We start from the raw sequence: 6,378 nt of genomic DNA, 5'->3' as shown, positions 1-6,378 counted from the left end.
AAGGGACTTCAGGATAGAATAAATTTTTTGACTTCAGATTTGTGGTTCTGAAACCACTGTTTCGATTTCACTAAAAACGGGTTGTTATAACTCTCCCCCTAAAGGGATTTTCGTCCTTGAAATTCTTACCAGAAAAAAGGTTCAGAATTTCTTTCTTATAGCTTCCTCGGGTTCCCAAGTGACTTTCTCTATCCCATGTCCTTGCCAGAGAATTTTTACTAAAGCTATGCTTTTGTTTCTCAATTCTTTAATCTCTTGTGTCAGAATTTTGATCGGTTCTTCACTATATGCCATGTCAGACTGAATCTTGACATCTTTCAGGGAGATAATATGTGCAGGGTCAAATCGGTATCATCGTAACATAGACTTGTGAAAGATATTATGAATTCTATTAAGTTTTGACGGTAAAGCTAATTGGTATGCAACAGGTCTGATTCTTTCAGTAATCTCATACAGCTTGATAAATCACGGACTCAGCTTTCCTTTGCGACCAAACCGAAGAAATTTCTTCAGGGCGATACTTTCAAGAATACTCTATCGCTGACTTGGAATTCTATATCATTACATTTATGATCCACGTACGATTTTTGATGATCTGAAGCTGCTTTCAATCTGTCTCGGATTACTTTCACTTTTTCTTCAATCTCATAAATCAAACCAACCCCATGTATCTTTTTCTCACTAAGCTCGGTCCAGTATAACGGAGTTTGGCATTTACGACAATACAAAGCCTCATACAATGCCATTTGTATACTAGACTGAAAACTGTTATTATACGAGAATTTGACCAACTATAGATATTTCTCCCAGTTGCCTTCGAACTCTAATACACAGCAATGAAGCCTATCTTTAAGAATCTAAATCACACGTTTAGACTGAACATCGATCTGAGGGTGAGATACAGTGCTAAAATGCAACTGTGTACCAAGAGTTGCCTGTAAATTTCTCCAAAATCGTAAAGTAAACTGGGGATCTCTATCCGAAATAATGGAGACTAGCACTCCATGTAATCTAACAATCTCAGAAACCTATAACTCTGCTAATCTGTCAAGGTAAAAATCTTTACGTACCGGAATAAAATATGTGGACTTTGTCAAACGATCGATGATAACTCAAATGACATCTTTCTTTCTTGGTGATAGGGGTAAACATGATATGAAGTCCATAGTAACTCTATCCCATTTCCACTCTGGTATCATCACTGGCTATAACAATCTTGAAGGTACCTGATGTTTAGGTTTAACTTGCTGACATATCAAACATCTCAACACAAAATTAGAAATCTCATGTTTCATTCCCGGCCACCAGTACATCTGTCTCAAATCACTGTACATTTTATTATTTCTCAAATGAACAGACAAGCTACCACTATAAGCGTCATACAAAATTTTCTGTATAAGCTCTGGCTTCTTCGGTACGCAAACTCTATCTCTGAACAATAAATAATCATTAAGTCCTGTCTAAAATTTTGAATCAAAAGTCAACTCACACTGTGCCCGTTTAGCTAACAAATCATCATCACACTTCTGAGCTTCACAAATCTGTTGTAATAACATCAGTTTAGCTTTCAAAACAGCTAAGATTAAACCATTGCCAGATAATGTTAGTCGCATATTCAATGTTCACAGCGTAAATAAGGACTTTCTACTCAAAGCAACAACAACTACATTTGTTTTTCGTAGATGATGTTTTTCGCAGATGATAATCAATGATAAACTGATATTCTTTCAACAGCATAAGCCATCTACGTTGTCTTAGATTCAGATATTTCTGGAACATTAAATATTTTAAACTCTTGTAATTAGTATATATGTGAAATTTTTCGCTGAACAAATGGGGTTGCCAAATTTTCAATGCAAACACGATAGCTGCCAATTCTAGGTCATGTTTCGGATAATTCTTTTTTATGCGGCTTTAACTATTTGGAAGCATAAGCTATTACTTTCCTTTCCTGCATCAAAACACAACCTAAACCACTCAAAGATGTGTCATTGAAAATTACAAATTCTTTACCCGATTCAGGGTGAACCAAAACTGGTGCTTCGGTCAACAGTGCTTTCAATTGATTGAAACTTTGCTGACATTTATCAGAGCATTCAAACTTTACATCTTTCTGTAATAGCTACGTTACCGGTGTAGTTATCTTTGAGAACCTTTTGACGAGTCTTCGGTAATAACTAGCTAATCCTAGAAAACTTCTAACTTCAGATACGTTTCTTGGTGGTTTCCAGTCTACCGTTGCAAAAATTTTACTCGGATCAACTCTGATGCCTTCAGCTAACACTATATGTCCCAGAAAATTGACTTCTCGGAGCCAAAATTTGCATTTGCTAAATTTCGCAAACAGTTGTTTGTCTCACAGAGTTCGCAATACAATCCTAAAGTGTTCAGTATGTTAGGACTTGTCTAGGGAATAGATCAGAATGTCATGAATAAATACCACAACTAATCTGTCTAAATACGGTCTGAAAATTCTGTTCATCAAATCCATAAATAATGTAGGTGCTTTAGTTAAACCAAACAACATCACAAGAAATTTGTAGTGTCCGTACCTAGTTCTGAATGTAGTTTTCAGCACATTTGAATAATTCACTTGTAGCTGATAATAACCAGAACGAAGGTTAATCTTTGAGAATACTGTAACGCCTTTCAACGGATCAAATAAATCATCAATACGGGGCAGTGGATATTTATTCTTGATTGTAGCTTTTTTGAGTTAATGCTAATCTATACACAATCTCATTTATCCGTCTTTTTTCTTAACAAACAGAATCAATGCACCCCAAGGTGAAAAACTAGGTCGAGCAAAACCACTATTTGTCAACTCTTGTAGCTGTGCTATCAACTCTTTTAACTTGGTAGAAACCATTCTGTAAGGTGCTATCAATATCGATGATGTTCCCAATACAAGTTCTATAGCAAACTCAACCACTCTGACCGACGGTAATCCAGGTAACTCCTCTAGAAACACATCAGAATACTTGCAAACCATTGGCACTGATTCAAGCTTCGATTCAGATGGTTTAGTATCCAATACATAAGCAAGGTAAGCATTGCAACATTTCCTCACATATTTCTGCGCTGACATAATTGTTATAACAATAGGCAACCCACTTGGATTATTTGATTCAATACGAAGCATCTTACTGTTCTGATATTTTAATACAATAAGCTTTCATCTACAATTTACGATAGTGCCATGAGAGTTAGCCAATCCATGCCCAAAATCAAATTGAATTCATCAAATGGTAATAATATCAAATCAGCTAGAAAACTGTAACCCCGAGTTATCAAAAGACAATTTTTGCAAAATTTATCAACTAGTAGATACTGACCTAGGCGGTTCGATACTTTAACCATGAATTCAATGGACTTAATAGGTAAATTTTTACTAGATACTAAATTTGTGCAAAGATATGAATGGGTTGATCCTAAATCAATTAAAGCAGTAACACCAATATCACAAATAAAGAAAGTATTGGTAATAACATCTGGTGTAGAAGCATCCTTGCGTGCGCAAATACTATTAGCCCTAGCTAGTGCTTATGCCTCGGATCTCACAGTAGAATATTTTGTAACTTTGATAAACCATAATTTATACATATTTTTATCCTATGCTTAGCACATATATAGATGATTTCCCCTTAAATTTGATGAATTCGATGCGCCTAATCCTTTAATTTTATGTTTTATACTTAGGTGAGCAAAAGAGAGTAAAAGGAACGAGAAACAGGCCGAAAACGGAGAAAATGGGCCAACATGAGAAATCAACACAGCTTGGACTTCCTCACACGGGTAGTCTACACGGCCGTGTCCATTTAGCAGAATCGAAGCAAGACTTACACGGGTAGACCACACGCCCGTGCCTATTTAACAGCCTTGACCACGGTCTGAATCAATCATACACGGGCGTGACCCTGTCGAGCCCAAGTATAGTCCTATTAGAAAAAAGGCCACTTTTGAGGGCTCTTAGGCATTCTAAAGCCTATTTAAACACCTGAGGAGACACTAGAAAAGGTACACGGAGTAGGAGGCAAGTAATTACTCAAGGAAAGCCGATGAATCCATCTCAGAAGTCGGATTCATCGTCAAGACTGAAGATCTACCTTCAATTTCCTTCAGGAGTTTTGGGTATTCTTTATGTTTTGTTATCTTTATTCTTTTGCGATGTTTTCTTTCATAATTATGAACTAAAACCCTTAAATACCTAAGGGGAATGAAACCTAAGATGGATCTTGTTATTATTATTTAAATTGTACGATAAATATTTGACTTGTTCTTAATTATGTATACTTAATTCTTGTTTTAATATTCCAAGATATTGATTCAAGTTAATGCGCTTATTCAGAGGAGCAAAAGTCCCTGTGTAAGAGTAAAATTGTCGTAATTAAGCGGAGTTGATTGCACGCCTAGAGATAGGGTGACAAGATTTTACCGGATTAGGGTGAAACCTAATAAAGAAGTCCATAGATCGAGTTAATGCAACACTAGGGTGTTAATTAGAAAGAGATTTCAATTAATTACCCTGGGGTTAGACGTTATTAGTCTCGAGAGAGAGAATAATATAACTTAGGGATTTCTACGGATCAAGTCAAATGAATAAATCGTCTGATTCAGAGTTAAATAACAAGTAAAGTCTAGGTGGATTTTTCCTTGGGTATTGTCTTAATCAATCGAGTTTTCCCAAAAGCTTTTCCCCAATTTTCTCTCTATGAACCCTTAGTTTAATTAATTAGTTTCGATAAACAAATCCATTATATTTTTAGGCTAGATAATAAAAAGAAAGTAATTACTAGTACTCTTGGTTCCTTTGGGTTCGACAATCCGGTCTTTCTAAAGCTACACTACTGTTCGATAGGTACACTTGCCTTCATCGTGATAATACTTAGTTTTAAGAGCGATTAATTATAAATTTTTAAAACTTGTAACGAATATCACGTATCAAGTTTTTTGCGCCGTTGCAAGGGGACTAAGAGATTAGGAACATGCGATTTTTATTACTTTGGCCATATTTAATTTTAGTGCAATTTAATTTTAGTTTAATTTCACTTTTCTAACTTTTATTTTATTTTCTTCTGATAGGTTTTTCTAGTTTATGACCAGAAGAAACTCGTCAGGACCATTACTTTTCAATAGTGAGATCGATCGCACAATTTGCAGAAACTGAAGAGAAATAAGGCAAAGCTTAAGATACACAGAGGAAGAGCAAGAGGACGATATTCACACCGTAACCGAGGAGGTGGCTGAAAACCTGGAAAATCCACTACCTCCTGCGATTGCTGCTAATTAGAATCCTGCTCCGTATACTATGTATGATTATGCTAAACCTTCTTTAACAGGAACTGAATCAAGCATAGTTAGGCCTGTTATTGCTACAAATAATTTTGAACTGAAACCTAACACAATTCAAATGATACAGCAATTTGTTCAGTTTGATGGTTTGCAGGATGAGGATCCCAACGCTCACTTGGCAAATTTTCTAGAGTTTTGCGATACATTTAAAATCAATGGCATTTCTGATGATGCCATTCGTCTTCGATTATTTCCCTTTTCATTGAGGAACAAAGCTAAATAGTGGTTGAACTCGTTACCACGAGGGTCAATCACTACTTGGGAACAAATGGCCGAAAAGTTTTTATTAAAATATTTTTCGCCAGCTAAAACGGCTAAATTACGTAATGATATATCTTCTTTTGTGTAGATGGATTTAGAAACACTTTACGATGCATGGGAGAGATAAAAGGATCAGTTTAAAAGGTGCCCTCACCATGGGTTGCCACTCTGGCTACAGACTCAAACATTTCACAATGGCTTGAATCCTTCGACTAGACAGATGATTGACGCAGCTGCTGGTGGAACTATCAATAATAAGACACCTGAGGATGCTTATGAATTTATAGAAGAGATGTCACTGAATAATTATCAATGACAAGACATGAGGAGAAAGCCAACGAAAACAGCCGGCATTTTTAATGTCGATTCGGCCACCATGCTCTCTAATCAGGTAGAACTTTTGAATAGAAAAATTAACAGTTTTCTTGATTCTTCACAGGTTCACCCAGTAATGCAATGCAAAGCAAGTGGAGGTGGATCAAGCAATTTAGAATACCTACCTTATGGCCTCAACATGGAACATGAACAACTAAATTTTATGGGTAATAATCTTTAACGTCAAAATAATCCTTATAATAACACTTACAATACAAGTTGGAGGAACCACGCAAATTTCTCATGGGGAGGCCAAGGAAATCAAAGACCACAACACCCTCCAGGCTTCCAACAACAACTTTACCAGCAAGAGAAAAAGCCAAACCTTGAATAGATGATGTCAAAATTTATTTTAGTCGCAGAAACCCATTTTCAGAACACTAAAACTGC

The 6,378-nt window shown here is 36.1% G+C and overlaps 1 non-coding gene across 1 annotated transcript; it reads right to left on the bottom strand.

The window, feature by feature from the left end:
- Positions 1 to 5,668: 5,668 nt before the first annotated feature.
- LOC128281134 (small nucleolar RNA R71) lies at positions 5,669 to 5,775 on the bottom strand. The gene has a single exon (XR_008271347.1). It is a non-coding gene; the product is annotated as a small nucleolar RNA R71 (small nucleolar RNA).
- Positions 5,776 to 6,378: the final 603 nt, after the last annotated feature.

The sequence above is a fragment of the Gossypium arboreum genome, chromosome 9 (genome assembly GCF_025698485.1).
Source record: "Gossypium arboreum isolate Shixiya-1 chromosome 9, ASM2569848v2, whole genome shotgun sequence".
Lineage (NCBI taxonomy): Eukaryota > Viridiplantae > Streptophyta > Magnoliopsida > Malvales > Malvaceae > Gossypium > Gossypium arboreum.
The sequence above is the reverse complement of the archived record's forward strand: the minus strand, read 5'-3'. Positions and strand labels throughout refer to the sequence as shown.